Source organism: Leopardus geoffroyi, chromosome C1, assembly GCF_018350155.1.
Source record: "Leopardus geoffroyi isolate Oge1 chromosome C1, O.geoffroyi_Oge1_pat1.0, whole genome shotgun sequence".
Lineage (NCBI taxonomy): Eukaryota > Metazoa > Chordata > Mammalia > Carnivora > Felidae > Leopardus > Leopardus geoffroyi.
Genome location: NC_059328.1, coordinates 141,803,860 through 141,824,475, shown reverse-complemented (window position 1 = coordinate 141,824,475; position 20,616 = coordinate 141,803,860). Strand labels below are relative to the sequence as shown.

The window sequence follows — 20,616 nt, the reverse complement described above, 5'->3', positions numbered from 1 at the left end:
TAAGTTCTGTCTCACACACACTCACAAATCTACATTCAGCTTCATTTTCTATTACTGATCCGGTGACTTGAAGTATCAGCAACATATGAGATGTAAAACATCAGCAACATAATCAATTGTAATCAATGATGCTAAAAGAGCAGTGTGTTCCTTCCCCAGAAGAAATACAGAGAATGCCCATCCCCTCTCCATCCTAGCTAATGTTGTGTGCTTGGGATGGTGCTCTAATTTAATTAGCAAATACAGTAAATCAATTGAGTAAAGAGGAAGAAGCGTTTGTGATTTGGACAGAAAATTCAGATCTGCTCAGCTCAGGGCTGAGCAGGTAGATGGCAATGGAGTGGTCCACGATGTAATCCTGGTCCTTGTCCTTGGGGCCTGCACTGTAGTACACGCAGTAGCTGTGCCTCACTTGGGCTACCTGCTCAGCAGAAGCAGTCAGGCCCAGCAACCGTGGGTGACAGTCCTGTAGGTAGCGGGCCATGGCTGAGACAGTGTCCCACTCGGGGTCCACAGTATCGAAGATAGGCTGCACCAGGGGCAGGCGGGCTCAGCCTCCAGCCGCCGTACCACCTACACCAACTTCTCCAGCTCATCTGGGCAGATGTTGGGGCAGTGAGTGAACCCAAAGTACATCAACACCCACTGACCCAGAAGTCGGCTTTGCAGCGAGCCTGTCCCCACCCCCACTCCCTTCAGCAGGCTGAAGTCACCCTGGCCCACGGCCGCCTGGCTCAGGGCCTCCGTTCACTGTTGCTGCTGCCGCTGCTCCTTCTCAGCCCTGGTAGCCAGCCAGACCCCACCCAGCCCAGTCCCAAACAAGGTGGTGATCAACAGCCTAGTTTGAAGCCCAGGGCCCTGGGGCCAGCTCTGCCTGCCTGTGTCTCCAGGGCCCTGCCTTGACAGGAGCCGGCATATGTGGGCCTTGCCTCCTGGGGTCCAAAGGAGGGCTGGGGGCTTCAGATGACAGAGTCTGTGCCAAGCCTTGGGTAGCCAAACCAGATCTATGGGATGCAGCAAAGGTGGTCATCAGAGGAAAGTATATAGCAATCCAGGCCTTCCTAAAGAAGGAAGAAAGATCTCAGATACACAACCTAACCTTACACCTAAAAGAATAGAAAAAGAACAGCAAATAAAACCCAAAACCACTATAAGACAGGAAATAATAAAGATTAGAGCAGAAATTAATGCCATTGAAACAAACAAACAAACAAACAAACAAACAAACAAAAAAACCAGTAAAACAGATCAATGAAACCAGAAACTGGTTCTTTGAAAGAATTAACAAAATTGATAAACCACTAGCCAGTCTAATCAAAACAAAAAAGGAAAGGACCCAAATAAAATCAAGAATGAAAGAGGAGAGATCACAACCAACACAGCAGAAATACAAACAATAATAAGAGAATATGATGAACAATTATATGCCAATATAATGGGCAATCTGGAAGAAATGGACCAATTCCTAGAAACATATACACTACCAAAACTGAAATAGGAAGAAATAGAAAATTTGAACAGACCCATAACCAGTAACGATATTGAATTAGTAATAAAAAATCTGCCAAAAAACAAGAGTCCAGGGCCAGATGGCTTTCCAGGGGAATTCTACCAAACATTTAAGGAAGAGTTAACACCTGTTCTCTTGAAGCTGTTCCAAAAAATAGAAATAGAAGGAAAACTTTCAAACTTTTTCTATGAGGCCAGCATTACCTTGATTCCAAAACCAAACAGAGACCCCACTAAAGAGGAGAACTGTAGACCAATTTCCCTGATGAACATGGATGCAAAAATCCTCAATAAGATATTAGCCAACTGGATCCAACAATACATTAAAAAATTGTTCACCACGACCAAGCGGGATTTATACCTGGGATGCAGGGCTGGTTCAATATCCGCAAAACAATTAACATGATACATCAAATCAATAAAAGAAAGGATAAGAACCATATGATCCTCTCAGTAAATGCAGAGAAAGCATTTGACAAAATACAGCATCCTTTCTTGATAAAAACCCTCAAGAAAGTAGGGATAGACGGAGCATACCTCGAGATCATAAAAGCCATATATGAACGACCCAACGCTAATATCATCCTCAATGGGGAAAAACTGAGAGCTTTCCCCCTAAGGTCAGGAATGAGACAGGGATGTCCACTCTTGCCACTGTTATTCAACATAGTATTGGAAGTCTTAGCCTCTTCAATCAGACAACACAAAGAAATAAAAGGCATCTAAATCAGCCAGGAGGAGGTCAAACTTTCACTCTTTGCAGATGACATACTACTCTGTATGGAAAACCCAAAGGATTCCACCAAAAAACTGCTAGAACTGATCCATGAATTCAGCAAAGTTGCAGGATATAAAATCAATGCACAGAAATTGGTTGCATTCCTATACACCAACAATGAAGCAACAGAAAGAGAAATCAAGAAATCAATCCCATTTACCATTGCACCAAAAACCATAAAATACCTAGGAACAAATCTAACCAAAGAGGTGAAAAATCTATACACTCAAAACTATAGAAAGCTTGTGAAATAAACTGAAGAAGACACACAAAAAATGGGAAAAGATTCCATGCTCCTGGATAGGAAGAACAAATATTGTTAAAATGTCGATACTACCAAAAGCAATCTACATATTCAGTGCAATCCCTATCAAAATAACACCAGCATTCTTCACAGAGCTAAAAACAAACAGTCCCAAAATTTGTGTAGAACCAGAAAAGACCCCGAATAGCCAAAACAATCTTGAAAAAGAAAACCAAAGCTGGAGGCATCACAATCCTGGACTTTAAGATGTATTACAAAGCTGCAATCATCAAGACAGTAGAGTACTGGCACAAAAACAGACACTCAGATCAATGGAACAGAATAGAAAACCTAGAAATGGACCCACAAACATTTGGCCAACTAATCTTTGACAAAGCAGCAAAGAATATCCAGTGGAATAAAGACAGTCTCTTCAGCAAATGGTGCTGGGAAAACCGGACAGCAACATTCAGGAGAATGTACCTGGATCACTTACACCATACACAAAAATAAGCTCAAAATGGATGAAAGACCTAGATGTAAAACAGGAAGCCATCAAAATCCTCGAGGAGAAAGAAGGAAAAACCTTTTTGATCTTGGCCGCAGCAACTTCTTACTCAACACGTCTCCGGAGGCAAGGGAAACAAAAACAAAAATGAACTACTGGGACCTCATCAAAATAAAAAGCTTCTGCACAGCGAAGGAAACAATCAGCAAAACTAAAAGACAACCGACAGAATGGGAGAAGATATTTTCAAACGACATATCAGATAAAGGGTTAGTATCCAAAATCTATAAAGAACTGATCAAAGTCAACACCCAAAAAACAAATAATCCAGTGAAGAAATGGGTAAAAAACATGAAGAGACACTTCTCCAAAGAAGACATGCAGATAGCCAACCGACACATGAAAAAATGCTCAACATCACTCATCATCAGGGAAATACAAATCAAAACCACAATGAGATACCACCTCACACCCGTCAGAATGGCTAAAGTTAACAACTCAGGCAACAACAGATGTTGGCGAGGAAGCAGAGAAAGAGGATCTCTTTTGCATTGTTGGTGGGAATGTAAGCTGGTGCAGCCACTCTGGAAAACAGTATGGAGGTTCCTCGAAAAATTAAAAATAGAACTACCCTATGATGCAAGACTTGCACTACTAGGCATTTATCCAAGGGATACAGGTGTGCTGTTTCGAAGGGACACATGCACCCCAATGTTTATAGCAGCACTATCAATAGTAGCGAAAGTATGGAAAGAGCCCAAATGTCCATCGATGTGTGAATGGATAAAGAAGATGTGGTATATATATACAATGGAGTGATAGTTGGCAATAGAAAAGAATGGAATCTTGCCATTTGCAACTATGTGGATAGAACTAGAGGGTATTATGCTAAGCGAAAGTAGTCAGAGAAAGGCAAAAATCATATGACTTCACTAATATGAGGACTCTAAGAGACAAAACAGATGAATATAAGTGAAGGGAAGGAAAATTAATATAAAAACAGGGAGGGGGACAAAACATAAGAGACTCATAAATATGGAGAACAAACTGAGGCATTGTGGGATGGGGGATTGGCTAAATGTGTAAGGGGCGCTAAGGAATCTATTCCTGAAATCATTGTTGCACTATATGCTAACTAATTTGGATGTAAATTTTAAAAAATAAAATAAAAAAAAATTAATGAGAAAAAATTATTAAAGCTATTAGGAAAATTATTAGGCACATCCTATTAAGTTGAGCATATGTGCATCTCACAACCCAACAAATGCACTTTAGGTGTATATATATGAGGAATTCTGGCACTTGAGTTCTGGGACACGTGTACCAAAATGGTCATATAGCAGCAATAATAAAGCCTCAGACTAAAACCAACCAAAATGTCCCTCAACAGAATGGATAAATAAATTTTGACATAGTCATACAGTGAAATATTATAAAATAGTGAAAATGACCTACAGCTACATCTATTAACATAAATGAATCTCAAAACAAAAATATAGGAGCAAAGCAAGAACAAAAAATGAAGTCACAAAAGAAGTAGAAGAGTATGATTCCATTATTTAATTTCAAAATCTGGTTGAACTAAAGAATATAATCTTTAGCAATGCATACAAAGACAGTAAAATTGTGAAGAAAAGCAAAGTAATGGTAAACCAAAATCAGGATAGGTGGGGGTTGGGCAGAGAGGAGGAGATTATCAGAGAGAGGCATACATAGATGATTTGAGTGGGTTTCTAAGGCACTGATAGTGTTCTTTGTCTGAAACTGAGTGGTGAGAACATGTGTAAGCCTTTCATTATTATTCTTTGGGCTATACATATATGTGAAATAAAGTCTTACAAATGTGTATATTGAACAACAGCAAGAGTTATTAAAGACGTATCTTTGAAGGCACGGGGCTCAGATAGTTTTGTAAGTGAGTTCAAAAAAACATTACAGGTCAGATATATCTCATCCTAATCCAACTGTTACAAAGCAAAGAAACAAATACGGAAAATGTCTACATTTACTTATAATCACAATCTTGATATTAAAATCTGAAAAAGAAAGAATACCCTGTAAAACCAACTACAGATCAAAGATAAATGTAAAAATCAAAATTACTTATATCCAGCAGCATATTGAAAACCATTGTGATAATGGTTCAATGGTCTCCAAATGCCCATATAAAATGGAAGTTATATAGATACTAGATATGCTAAGAGAGGGCCACTAAGAAGATAAGTGATACTTATCTTCTTGGCATGCCTATTTTTTAACATTCTGCATTTTAAATTGTGAATTGTATAGGTCTTTATCTAAACCTAAGCAAGTTCGTATTGACTGATCCTTAATAAACAAAATGCCCACTGAACTTTGGAAAAAAAAATAATGGTTAGAGATATGAAATGCTGTCTTCAGCTGGGTTAAAATAGTTTCATTGCAAATATGCACTCTGCAAAGTAGTGAACTTCTTGTCACCAGTGGTAATCAAATAGAGGACTGTCATTCAAGAGATTTCTCCTTGGAAAAGCTACTGGAACTGATACTTGTGAAGCTTCCAACCTGAAAGTGGTGCACTTTTGTGAGTTAAGTGTTTCCTTTGAGTAGTTCCTGGTCTCTTGAGAAGACCGTGACGTGAAGCCCACGCATATTTACCGGCAGCATTTAAGCAAGAACTAAGGGTGATAAAACAGGTGTGAAGTCCTCTGACTTTTACACTTAGAATGCCCTACTTTACTTCAGTTGTGGAGTCCAGTGGTTGCTTACTGTAATTGAAATTCCCCTAGAGAAAACAAACAAGAACTTTCCCAGTACAATACAGAGAAGGTAGTATGTTTTATTTTGAAATATTAGTATTTTAAAATGTGCTATTTTAAAATATTAGTATTAAAAATATTAGTATTTTAGAATGTGCTATTTCAAAGCTTTCTCTAGCATTGTTTCTTTTCTCTAGCATCCTTTCTTATTTTACAAGTAGAGCCTGAAATGTCATTGTCTTTCCCAGTCACAAAATCTCACCTCCTCTGAAATTGAATAAAGTTAAAAAAACAAAAAAAGAAACCTCACATGTGTTTGTTAACATAGATTTATTAATATGTGCATGTATGAAATCCATGTACATATCTAAATATGCTTGCAACAGATAGAGAAGTAGTCTTTGATGTTACTTCAAGTAATCACTGTGAGTTCTTTATATGAAAATGTTTTCCTTACTGACAAAGAACCTTGGCTTTTAATCAGAGTTTCAGTCCCACAAAGCAACTAAGGTATATCTGATATATATTCTTGAAAACCAAAGTTCTGGGAATCATAGACCTTTCCTGCATTTGTTATTTTTGTTATTATTTTTTTAGTAGTAGAGGGATTTCTGGTTATTTTTTCTAATAACTCTTCTCTGTCTTCCTGACTTCTGTTAAAATTTTTTTTCAACGTTTATTTATTTTTGAGACACAGAGCGTGCGCGGGGATTGGGGCAGAGAGAGAGAGAGGGAGACACAGAATCTGAAGCAGGTTCCAGGCTCTGAGCTGTCAGCACAGAGCCTGATGTGGGGCTTGAAACTCACGAACCATGAGATAGTGACCTGAGCCAAAGTTGGATGCTTAAACGACTCAGCCACCCAGGCACCCCTGAGCTGGTCTTGTATGCCAAGTATTATCTTAGTCACAGTAATGTACAGTTGGGAGAAACCTAGATATTCTTCAGTAGCAGAGAGGATTATGAAAGCCAACAACCTCAAACAATCCATAAGGAAGGAAGCTGTTTACCTAGGCCCTAACACTTCTAAATTAGTCATGGTAACAGAAGAATTTTCCCAAGAGAGAATTGCATCAAAAAGTGTAAAAGGGACTCTTCCTTAGGCACTATTAAGAACTTCCTGTTTGGTTGCCTGGTGGCTGAGTCGACTACTGCTCAGGTCATGATCTCATGGTTTGTGAGTTCAAGCCCCACATCAGGCTCTGTTGCTGACAGCTCAGAGCCTGGAGTCTGCTTTGGATTCTGTGTCTACTTCTCTTTCTGTCCCTCCACCACTCATGCTCTCTCTCTGTCAAAAATAAATAAACAGTAAAAAAAAAAAAAAGAACTTGTTTAATGAACAACTATTACCTCCTTTTACATATTTGAACTTTATTTACTTTCTACATATGGTTCTGCTTAGGGGAGTTAGCCTTTGCTGCAGTTGCAGGAACACTGGTCCTCATTAGACAAGTCAGACTGGGAACATTGAGGGGGGTTGATTTTCAACCCCAAAGGAAAAATGCAAATGTTCAAACAGAATGTTTGGTAGCATTAACTAAACCCACGTTAACTTTAAGAACATTTAGTGAATCATTCACAATTAATTTCTGAATCATTTTGGAAGAAATAGATAGCATGAATAGCAGTTTCATCCTTCCTGATGTTAATAGTACTCCCACAGAAATAACGTTACATCCCACTGCACCCTGGGGATCAGAACAGCGTCCCCTTTGTCATATTTGTGCACGCACTTAGAAATAGTAAGTTTGTGGGGCACCTGGGTGGCTTAGACGGTTGAGTGTCCATCTTCGGCTCAGGTCATGATCTCTCGGTTCATGAGTTCGAGCCCCTCGTTGGGCTCTGTGCGGACAGCTCGGAGCCTGGAGCCTGCTTCGGATTCTGCATCTCCTTCTCTCTCTACCCATTCTCCGCTTGTGACTCTGTCTCTCTCTGTCTCTCAAAAATAAATGAATAAATGTAAAAAAAAAAAAATAGTAAGTTTGCTTCAAAAGGAAATTTGCACAGAGTTCCCTGGCTTCATCAAAAACCTTTTCAGTCAACAAATATTGATGGACTATTTTTCTAGGCTTTATAAGGAAGGCAGAGTTTCTGTCCTCAAGAAACTTACCTTGTATTTGAGCAGAGAAATTCAAATTAAAAATAGTGTTATATCACCAATGAGAGCAGTCGGACTTGGGAGGAATTCTCCAGCTCTTATGGATGCATGTAAACGTGTTATCAGTGTTGTTCCACAGATGCCATTTTAATTATTTCTTAATTAGTCCATGAATTCCTTAAGGAACAGGAACAATGTTCTGTAAGTCTTTGTGTCCTCTGCAGCTTTTAGTACACACTTGTTAAGATCTTGGAGAAATTACTTTCTCGTCTTTGTGAATTGTTTTCTCCTGTTGTCCAATGTCTCAGAAATTTTCTAGGAAAACATCTGGGTTTTCCCATGCTGTGATGTTGTCCTTCAATAGGTGAGATAGCATTTTTTTTTTTTTTTTTTTTTTTTTTTTTTTACCGTAAGTGGATGATATGGCATTTTCTAATCAGAGACTCTTAGGAAGGAAATTAGCATTTTATAGCTATTAATTCATCCCTTGTCCCTAAGCAGAAATGTGACATGTTCCCACCTGTCACCTACTCTAAAGGCTGGTGATATTTTAGTCACGTCTTCAATAAAGAGCAGCATATGAGGGTGGTCCCAGACTGTATTGTTCACTGTTGGTAGAACTGAAGCAAGAACTCTATTTGTCAGAGCTATGCCAAAAATAGCCAAACCATTTAAGACTGTATCGTCATGAATGAAACACCGCGGCAAAGCAGTTTAAGTCCATAGGCTTCAGTGTTTCAGATGTTAACAAACAGTAAGTCCTTGCAGCCTAACAACAAGTTGGAGTGAGGTGCTGAAGAGATAAGTAGGCTTTGAAATAAGATGGAAATGGCTTAGAACCAGGGCCAAATGCCTTACTTGCAAAATGATTACATTACCCCAAAGTCCACCCACCCCTCATTTTTATCCTTTTCATGGCTTTTCAGAAATGAATGCCAGTAAGCTTTTCAGTGCCATTACCACCAACTTAATGTTTTTCTGTTGTGGAATTCAGGAAATCAGAGGCTCAGAATTAATTTTTGAAATTAAGAAAGACTTTTATTATAGATTAGGCAAACTTGTCTTTGTGTAGCTCTTGGTTACAGTGACAGAAGAGTATTTCAGTCAATAGGTATTTGTTCCTTTTAAAATTTAACATATGCAAGGTGCCTGGGTGGCTCAGTCAGTTGAGCGTCTGACTTTGGCTCAGGTCATGATCTCTCAGTTCATGAGTTCAAGCCCTACGTTGGGCTCTGTGCTGACAGCTCAGAGCCTAGAGCCTGTTCCGGATTCTATGTCTCCCTCTCTCTCTCTCTGCCCCTCCCCCACTCACGCTCTCTCTCTCAAAAATAAACATTAAAAAAAATTAAAACTTAACATATGCTATGGCTTAATAAGATTCTTCCAAGAGAAATCAGAAAATAAATTGTCCAGAGGAGTCCTCTTGGCTCTATTATGAATTTCTGACTATAGTCAATATTAATAGGACATGGGTTGGGGCCCATGTGGAAGAAATCTGTGCTATCAACATATCTTGAAATACTGTGACTGTTAAAGTTACAGGTAATGAATCAATCATAAGTATATAAGCTGTTACTCAGGTGGTAGATTCATATTTTGGATTTATGGGTTAATATTATCCCCCTTCTATATAGGAGGAAATAGTAGCTGCTTAAACAGAAAAACAAAAACAAACTTTATAGTCATATGATATCTCCTGTTTTAGTATCGGTTGGGCACAATTTAGAAATATAATTTGGATAAAATTATGCCTCAGAATAACTCTGTAAATATTACTATAAAATTCTGCTGTCTGGAGGCAATACCAATGGACCATGAAGATGACTCCCAGTTAGTGAACAATGACAGGGCTCAGGAGAATGAGACAGTCTTTCATCCTGCCCCTGACTGGGGCCCAAATTCTTGGACTCAGTAAAGGAGCAGTTTGTTCCCAGATGTGCAATGATGGAGTGAGAGGTGATGCTGAAGGTCACCTATTTTAGAACTCTGTTTAGGGGCTTCTGATTCTAGCTGTGATGGAGTACCTCTTACCAACCTACTCTTTCTGATATCAACTATAAAAGATGCGTAAAATTCTAGGTAAACAAACAAAAACAAAAATCTTCATGGACTCATTGAAGAATAACTAGACAGCCAGGACTTGAGGGGCTAAGACCTCATAGAGAAAAAAAAGTATGTGGAGGTGAGTTTTATATTCATTGCTGCTTTTACCCCCTCAGGACACGGCACACAGGCTGAAAAGAAACCAACATCTTTTGAGTTCTGGCAGCCTCACTGGGTGTACAATAAAAATTTGGAATTTAAAGCTACTAAGACAACTAGGACCTGAAAGATCTTTGTACTGAAAAGAGAAATCTGCAGAGAATCGCATGCAGCACTCTTTGTGCAGTTTTCCTTTGAGTCATTTGGTTACTTCTAAGCTGTATGTGCACAGGATGAGACACATAGAAACTCAGCAGAATACAGTTGTAAAGAGGCGACAAAGCTAAGCTGTACATATTTTGACAAATTGATGGTACTGAGAAAAAACTGGATTCAAGTTTGCCAAGAAGGGTCCCTCATAAATACATCTGGCTTTCATGTGAGATTCCTAAAGGGCCATCCCCTAGGAAGAAAGACAAAGAATGGAAGGTCAGAAAATTTATGAGGTCAGCATAACCTGGAAATTAAGACCTAGTAAGGAAATTACAAAAAGGAAAATTTTAAAACCAATTTATTATATAAGTATAGATTAAAAATCTTAAATAGAATATTAGCAAATCAAACCCTTCATGACCAAGATGAGTTTATTCTAGAAATACATGGTTGATTTAATATTAAAAATTCAATCATCATTAATATGCCACAGGAAGAATTTGAGAAAACCACATGGTCATCTCAGTAGATTCAGAAAAAGCATTTGATAAAATTCAATACCGTTCATGCTAAAATCTCCTAGGATCTAGAAATAGAAAGAACTGTTCTTAACTATTAATGGATATCTCTAAAAAAACATACATAGTAGGGAGATAGTAAATGCCTTCTTTCTCTAAGTCAGGAATAACACAAGGATGTTCAATATCACCATTTTAATTCAATATTGTACAGGAAGGTGTAGCCAGTGCAACAGACAAAAAAAAATGAGTCTTAAGAATTTGAAAAATTTTAAATTTCATTATTTGGAGATGATGTGATTATGTTTATAGAAAATCCAAAATAATCTATAAACAAAATACATTAGGCTTGATAAATGAATTAGCAAGGTAACTAAATACAAGGTAACTATAAAAAAAACTATTTTTTTATATAGCAGCAACAAATATACAGATAATTCATTTAAAAAATGATACTCTTTACAATGACATAAAAACATTAAACACCTAGAAATAAATAAATCAAACAGAAAACTACAAGATATTAGTGAGGTAAATGAAAGAAGAACTAAGTAAAAGAAGGGATATGCTATTTCTAAAGATTAGAAAATGCAATGCAAAGATATCTGTTCTCCCTAAACTGATTTATAGATTTAATGCAATCTCAATCAATATTCCACTAGCACTTCTGGGTGTCTAGGTAGCTTAGTTGGTTAAGTGTCCAGCTCTTGATTTAAGCCCAGTTCATGATCTCATGGTTTATGAATTTGAGCCCTGCATTGGGCTCTGCGCTGATAGTGCAGGGCCTTCTTGGGATTCTCTCTCTCTCTCTCTCTCTCTCTCTCTCTCTCTCTCTCTCTCTCTCCCTCTGTCCCTTTCTCCCCTCCCTCCCTTAAAAATAAATAAATAAGCTTAAAGAAATTCCACTAGCACTTCTATAAATGAAAATTGATAAGGTAATTCTAAAATTTTTATGGAAAAGCAAAAGATCTAGAATAGTCAAGACAATGTGAAGATCAAAATTTGAGGACGTAAGCCACCAAATGTCAATACTTTCATAAAAGTCCAAAATTAAAGCATTATTTTTTTGGCACAAAGATAGATAAATAGACCATTGAGCAGAATAGTGGGTCCAGAAATAGATCTACACATATACAGTCACTTGACTTTCAACAAAGATGTAATTTTAATGCAATGTAATTTTAAATTACAAAGATGTAATTTTAATGTAATTTAATTTTGAGGAAAAGATTTTAAAAAGTAAATTGAAATAGATTAATTGAACTGGATTATGCACGTGGAAAAAAATATCTTGACTCCTACCTTATACCATACAAAAAATTAATTCTGAATTGATTTAATGTATGTAGTTAGTTAAATATAGAATGCTTAAATGTAATATGCTTAAATGTGAAAAGTAAGACAGTAAGTTTTTTAAAGATGATCATAGAACAAGATTTCCATGACCATGGGTTGAGGAAAGATTTCAAAAAAGGACACAGAAACACTATATAAAGGATAAACTTGACATATTGTGTGTGATTAAAAATTACAAAATTCTGTTAATCAAAAGATACTATGAAGAGAGTTGAAACTTAAGCCATAGAGGGGGAAAAGCAGTTTAAATTGCATATATCTAGCAAAGATTACTATGAAGAAATAGTAATAAAGAAATAGGAAGACAATCCAAATAAAATAGGCAAAAGACTTGAATTGGCAGTTAGGAATATATGCAAATTGTTCATATGAAAGGACATTCAACATCATTAATAGAGTTATGCACGCTATATCCACAATGACATAGCACCACCCATTCAACAGTGACTACAATGAGAAGAAAAAAAAAGAACAGATAATGCCAATTGGTAGTAAGAATGTAGAATAATGAATTCTTCCACACTGCTGGGGGAATGTAAATTGGTATCCCCGCTGTGGAAAACAACTTGCAGTATCTACTGAAATTAAATACACATAAACCTCATGTCACAGAAATTCCAATCTTAGGTATACACCTAACAGGAATGCATACGTATGTTCACCAAAAACATATACAAAATGTTTATATTACCATTATTTGCAAGAGTTCCAGAATGTAAATAACCCAAATGTTCTTCAGTAAGTTGTGGTATACTTTACAATAGACACTGAAGAAAGATCCAACTACAGCTACAAGTAAAAATTTGGATCAATCTCACAGATAAAATGTTGAGCAAAAATGCCAGACTCAGAAGAGTACATACTATAAGATAATGTGTGATTCCATTTATATAAAGTTCAACAAAAACACTAATCTATGGTGATGAAGTCAGAATTGGTTACCTTTCGAGGACTAATGATTGAGACTGATTGAGAAAGGACGGGGGAGCTTTCTGGGGTGCTGATAATAGCTTTGGTCTTAATTTACATGGTAACCTGAGTGTGTTGAATTCATAAAAATTTGTTGAGCTGTGCTCTTTATTATATAAACAGTGATCTTTAACGTATATATATTCTATCTCAATACATAAGTTTTCCATGAAGAATCCCCCCCCCATGTATTTTCAGTGATAAATTCATACCATTTCAAAATATCAGGCTTTTGATCCTACTTTGAAAGAACACTGCCTAGTGATAGGTTTTTATAGTTAGGCAGTTGTAAGATTATACCTACTGTATACCAGTTGTAAGATTATAAAGTTGTACTATTATAGCTATTACTTGGAAAGCAGACCACAGTTCTTTGTGTCATCTTTATTACAACCCATCTATTTAAAAAGATCCAACTAGTTATTTTATTTCTATTTATAATGGTGAATCATTCTACAGTGATATATTCTACAGTCAACTCTAAACAACACAAGGTTTATCAATAGTTTGGGTCTCAGCAAACTTGTGGTGATTCTCAACTGGTCTTGGTAGCTTAAGGAAAGCTCCATTTTAGTAAGGAAGTGGTTCTGGCTTAGCTTCAAGTAGCTGAGTGAATTTATCTTGGCCTTGAAACATCAAAGGCAGTTGGGTTGAATTTGGCTATGTGCATGTATGTTTTGTCTGCTACTATTCATTTTGGGTAACTGGGAAACAAAATTCTACTTAATTTTAGGGTCTTTAAACATATGGCTATTTTAATGAGTATAACACTGGATTATATCCTTAAAATAGCATGATTAAGGGTTTATAGAAAAATATTAAAATCTTCCAACCATGACCTTCATTACTAGCTAGTGTGTCAATGTACAATTCACAGAACTAACCACACCAGGTCCTTAAAAGTTCAATGTAGTTTGATTGAATAAATAGTAAATGAAGGACTTATAATGCCTTATTCTTTTTTTTATTTTTATTTTTTTGACGTTTATTTATTTTTGAGACAGAGAGAGACAGAGCATGAACGGGGGAGGGTCAGAGAGAGGGAGACACAGAATCCGAAACAGGCTCCAGGCTCCGAGCTGTCAGCACAGAGCCCGACACGGGCTCAAACTCACGCACCGCGAAATCATGACCTGAGCCGAAGTCGGCCACTTAAACGACTGAGCCACCCAGGCGCCCCTGTGATGCCTTCTGATATTAATTATTGATATATCTTCTTTAGCTGACCCTTCTATTCATAGGTAATAAAATAGGCATAATGATTCCTTGATATTCAGGTATTAAGTTGGTCATCTTAATAATAAAGTCAAGATGCGGTAATAGCACAAATGTCTTAAGGAATTGTCATTGTTATAGCTGAAAAAGTGCATTAATTACCAAATTATAAGCCCATGATGTCAAGGATCTGAAGAATAGACAAAAAACATTTCCAGAACAGTGCTGTGCTGCTTGTCATTTGCTCACCGCCTCTTAGGCTAGTCTTATTAACAAAAAAAATTGGAGATTTAAAAAAAGAATTTTCAGAAATTTCAGAGAAAATGAAAACTCTAATTTCTATTTTGGTGTGATAACTAATAGAGGGTTTGTACATACTCTATGAACATGGGTCTTTTAAAAATGATGAAATTAAGAAAGTAGATAAAAAAAGTAATAGTGGCTAGCTAGCCTGGATTTCTCTCAAAGCGGAGCTTGAATGAAGGCTTGGATGAAAGTTTATTTGGAATGTAATTTCAGGGTCCTGGGGTGAAAAGTAAGAGAAATTAATCAGGGAATTGGTTAGTATTATCATGGTGTATCTTTTCTCATCTTTATACATTTAACCTATTCTTGTTTTTAATATTTAAAGTGAATTTCTTATAGGCAGCTTACAGTTAGGTCTTACATTCTTATCCAATATGACAAACTCTACTTTTAAATGGGGGGTGTTTGGGTACTTCAGGTTTTAGATTTTAGGTAATTAGATTTCATGTGATGATTCTTTTGTTGGATTTAACTCAACTATATTGTTGTTTGCTTTTTTAAATTCTATCTGTTCTTTTGTTTGTTTGTTTTTCTCTTTTCCTGCCGTTTTTTGGAATTAAAGAAATGATTTAATTTTATTTCTTCTGTTGGCTTAATAGAGACACTTTTTTGGTGTTATTTTAGAAGTACTTTAAGCCTTGTAGCATACCTCTTTAACTTACGACAGCCTACTTTTAAGTGACATGTATTGCTTCCTGAATAATATGATAAACTAACAAAGTTGTACTTCTATTTCTTCCCTCCAAGCCTTTATGCACTGTTGTCATATGTTTTTATTTCTATATATGTTAAAAATCTCATACTTCTTGATTATTATTTTTGCTTTAAATGGTTGATTATATTTTAGAGATTTATATAAATAAAATAAAAGAAATATTTATAAAAATAGTCTTTATATTTACCTGTGTAGTTACATTTGTGGTGCTCTTCATTTCTTTGTGTAGATCTATGTGTTTTCCTGGTATTATTTTTCATCTGCTTAAAGGTCTTTTCATATATTCTATAATGTAAGTTCAATGTTACTGAATATTTTTAGTTTTTGGAAGCCTGAAAAATCTGTATTTTGTCTTCTTTGCTGAAAATTATTTTTTTCTGAATAAAGAATTCTACATTGCCAATTATTTCTTTAGTGGTCCATCACTGTCTTCCACCTTGCATCATTTCCAAAAGGAAATCTGTTGTCATCTTGATCTTTGTTCTATTGTAGGTAATGCATTGTTTTCCTTTGGCTGCTTTTAAAGTTTACTCTTTGTCCTTGATTTTCAAGGATTTGATTATGATGAGTCTTATAATAGTTTTCTTCATCTTTCTGATGCATGGAGTTTGTTGAGCTTCTTGGATCTGTGAATTTATAGTTTTCATCAAATTTAGAAATTTTGCTGCAAATATTTCTTCAATATTTGTTTCCTTCACAATACTTTAGAGATTAAAGTATATATATTAAGCTATGTTAGTGGTTTTATTCTTCGTGTTTCATTTTGGAGAGTTTATATTGCTGTGTACTTATGATCATCTTCGTATCTAGAATGTCAGTCTTTAAAGATATCCTTTTCTTCAAACAGAAATACAGACTCAGACAAACCCAATCAAAATCTGAATTTTTATCTTATTTTATTTTTTTGATAGAATAGAAATGCAAAGGGTCAAGAATAACTAAGACAACTTAAAGAATACAAATAATAGGTAACATTCTGTTAAATATCAAAACTTACAAATCTATTAAGTGAGTATGGTATTGGTAGAAGTATCCCAAATAGGATAGTAAAACAAATTACTGGACCTAAAAATAGGCCCAAGGATATATGAGCTTTTATCTTTAAAAAGAAAAAAGAAAGGATGGCACTGAAAAGCTGAGTAGAAGGGATAGCTTTTTCAACAAAAGGTGCTGGGGCAGTTGGATATCCATTTTGGAAAATGAAACTAGACACCTACAAATCACCATACATAAAAATCAATTATAAAATTTTATTTTAATATGTGAAAGGCAAAACAGTTAATATTCTGGAAAATAAAATAGGAGAATATCTTCAGAATTTCAAGGTAGGAAACAGTTTCTTAAGGGCACAAAAGAAAGAAAAGGGGAAAAAAGGCATAAGAAGGAGAGAACCCAATCATAGAGTATTGGAATGATACTGAATAAATAATTTAGTTTACTAAGGACACCACAAATAAAGTGAAATTCAATCCATGTAGTGAGATAATCTGTAAAAAATACAACTAAGAATACAAAAAGGACTTCTACAAAAGAAGTAACAAGAATAAAATAGAACCTCCCCCTCCCCCCCAAAAAGGCAAAAGATTTAAACTGTCAATCCACAAAGAGAAAGTTCAAAAGGCCAGTAAACATATACAAAGTGCTTAACCTTATCGGATCAAAAAAATGGAAATTACACGACAGTGAGACACCACAACATAATCATTGGAACACCAAAAATTGTGCATATGATACATAATTATATAATAAATATATATATAATTTTCGCTATTCCAGTGATAACATATATATATATATAATATATGTCTCTATATAAATTTAGAGATTAATATAAATATAAACATGTATAATATTAAATATAAATATATAAAAACCATATGTATGTGGCAATTTCAAATATTGGGAAGGATATGAAGGAACAAAGACATATTGCTGATGGCAAAGTAAGTTGCTACAAATATTTTGGAAAATTGTTTAGTATTATCAAGTAAGTTATACATAAACAACCAAACAATACTAAACTTTAGTTTGTAAGATGCATAATCACTTGGGAAAGTAAAACATGAAAATAATATACAATAAAATTAATGTGTAGGTTTTCTCTGAGAGAGGGAGGAAATGTGCTTGGAAAAGAGATCTACAGGTAATATTTTTCTTGGCCAGGGTAGTGGTGTATATAGATGTGCTTTATATATTGATATCTCATGTCATTCGCTCTAGATATGAATATTTTACAGTAAAAATTTAAATAAAATAAATGTAGCCAATATGAAACACAGGCAGTTATTAGCTCTGTTAAAACAAATGTTTGTGCAAGAAAGAATGTGTAATCAAAATATTCTATGTGGTTCAGCTCAAAACACTTTTTGTCTTAGTATTATAATATTACTTTATAGAAACTCAGAATTTTTTTTATGTTGGTTTGCATTCCGAAACTTTACTGAATGTGTTTATTAGTTCTAAAAGATTTTTGTGGCATCTTTTCGAATTTTTATGTATAAGGTCATGTCATTTGCAAATAGAGGCCACTGTACTTCTTCCTTTTCAATTTGGATACTTTTTATTCTTTTTTCTTGACCTAATTGCTTTGGCTAAGACTTCTACTACTATGATGCATGGAAATAGTGAGAGTGGACATCCTTGTCATGTTCCTGATCTTGGAGGAAAAGCTTTCAACCTTTCACCATTAAGATGTTAGTTGTGAGCTTGTATATATGGCTTTTACTATGTTGAGGTAAATTCCTTCTACATTCCCTCCTTCCCTCTGAGGAAGTGTGTACATTAGTTTTATTGTATATTACTTTCATGTTTGATTTTCTCGAGTAATTATGCATCTTATAAACTAAAATTTAGTCTTGTTTTGTTGTGTTTATATATAGTTTACTTGATAATACTAAAATGTTTTTTATTTTCTATACCTACTTTTTGAAAATTTTTATCATAAGATATTGAATTTTGTCATATGCTTTTTCTGCATCTATTGAGGTTATAATATGATTTTTATCTTTGATTCTATTTGTGTGGTTTATTACGTTTATAAGTTTGCATATGTTGAACCATTCTTGCATCCCAAGAATGTATCCCACTTGATCATGACATGTATTCTTTTAATGTACGGTTATATTTAGTTTGCTAGTATTTAGTTGAAGAGTTTTACATCTATATTCACCAGGAATATTGGTCTGAAGGTGGAGAAAGGATAATTTCTTCATAAATGGTGCTGGAAAAACTGGATATCCACATGCAAAAGAATGATTGGATCGCTATCAAAAATTAACTTGAAGTGGATTAAAGACTTAACATAAGACACGAAACCATAGAACTCTTAGAAGAAAAGATAGGGAAAAAGCTCCCTAACGTTGGTCTTGCCAATGACTTTTTGGATATGTTATCAAAAGCACAAGTAACAAAAGCAAAAATTCACAAGTGGGACAATATCAAACTATAAAGCTTCTGCACAGCAAAAGAAATAACAAAGTAAAAAAGAAACCTATGGAATGGGAGAAAATATTTTCAGATCACCTATCTGATAAGAGGTTAATATCCAAAGGAATACATATGACCCAATAGCAAAAAAAAAAAAAAAAAAAAAAAAAAAAAAAAATACTATTAAAAAATGGGCAATTGACCTGATTAGACATTTTTCCAAATAAGATATTCAAGTCATTAGTAGGCACACAAAAAGGTGCTCAACATCACTAATTGTCAGAGAAATGCAAATCATAACGACAATGAGATATCACATCATACCTTTCGGAGTTACTATTCAAAAAGACAAGAAATAACAAGTGTTGGCAAGGAAATAGAGGAAAGAGAACGATTGTATTAGTATTGGTGGAATGTAAGCTGGTGGAGCCACTATAGAAAACAGTATGGAGGTCCCTCAAAATAGCCAAGACATGCAAAAAGAAAATCTGGTGTCTATATATAAACAGGAGAATATTAGCCATAAAAAAGAAGGAAATCCTGACATTTGAACGATGTGGATGAAGCTTGAGGGCATTATGCAAAGTGAAATAAGTCAGATAGAGAAAGACAAATACTGCTTGACCTCACTTATATGTGGAATCTGAAAAAGCTGAACTCAGAAACAGAGAGCAGATTGCTGGTTGCCAAGGGTTTGGGGGTGGGGAAAATGAGTAGATCTTGGCCAAAGGATATAAACTTCCAGTTATAAGACGAATAGGTTCTCGAGAAACCAACATACTTCATGGTGACCATAGTTAACAATACTGAATTATATACTGGACGGTTGCTAAGACAGTAGATCTTCAATGTTCTCGCAATCATCACCACAACAAAAAAGATGGTAGTTACGTGAGGTGAAGGATATGTTCACTAATGTTATTAGTGGGGGAATCATGAATTGGGGCAGTTATCTAAGAGAATTAAATCCTCTTTTTCTATGAAAGAAATCAATAGATGATGTTTAATGTTGAAAAAATATATAGAAATAGAAGCCAAATATGTGAATGTGAAGGTAAATTGAAGAGAAAACAGTTAAGGGAATTAAAATTTGTTGCTCCCGGGAAAGATTTGGAAAAGGAGTGGGCTTAGGGAAGATACTGCTTTCTGTTTCTTGGGGAGAAGTATGGGGAAAGTGGCTAGCCTTATAGTTTAAATAAGCCTATTAAACTATGTATGTTTTATTTGATACAAATAAGAATAAAAATAATAAGGAAAGCCATTGGTAGCACAAACAGATTGTGAGCAAATACTTTTCCGAGGACAGCACGATATAACCCCTTTGCTCCTTGAGAGTATTCAGTCAGTAAAAATAGATGGCCAGTCATGAGTAAAAACAAATAATGATTTCTTTTCAGTAGTGCAAATATATTTATGCACAAAATACAAAAACTAATAATTCATGCTAAATTAAGTAGGCATGTATACACACACATATGCAAGACACATGCATAGTATATTTCTTATTTTATCTTAATTCTTATTTTTTAATTTGAATACTAGAAGTTGCCTTCCTGTAAGGGACTAGTTCAACTTGGACCAAGCTCCAATGCCAGAGTTTGTGGCAGTTCAAAGCTGCCCCATGAATCAGCCCTTTACTTCTTTTACAATGCTTTATTTGTATGTAAAGTTTATTCCCTTTCAGTGTTTTCCTCCAAAAAGCCAATCATACTCCAAATTCCTGAGCTTTGAAACCTCATTGAGGAAAAGAGAAGTCATAATAAATGATATAATCTCCCCCCCACTCCTTACTTGGTCTTCTGCCCTCTCGCTGGCTCTCCTTCTGCTTCAGTGCTTGCCAAAGGCCAGCTGCCTTCTGCCTGACCTTCCTCCTGGTCTGGAA

At 35.4% G+C, this 20,616-nt stretch overlaps 1 pseudogene; it reads right to left on the bottom strand.

Annotated features, from left to right (window-relative positions):
• Positions 1 to 250: 250 nt before the first annotated feature.
• LOC123596887 overlaps positions 251 to 20,616 on the bottom strand; it is a 32,440-nt pseudogene continuing 12,074 nt past the window's right edge.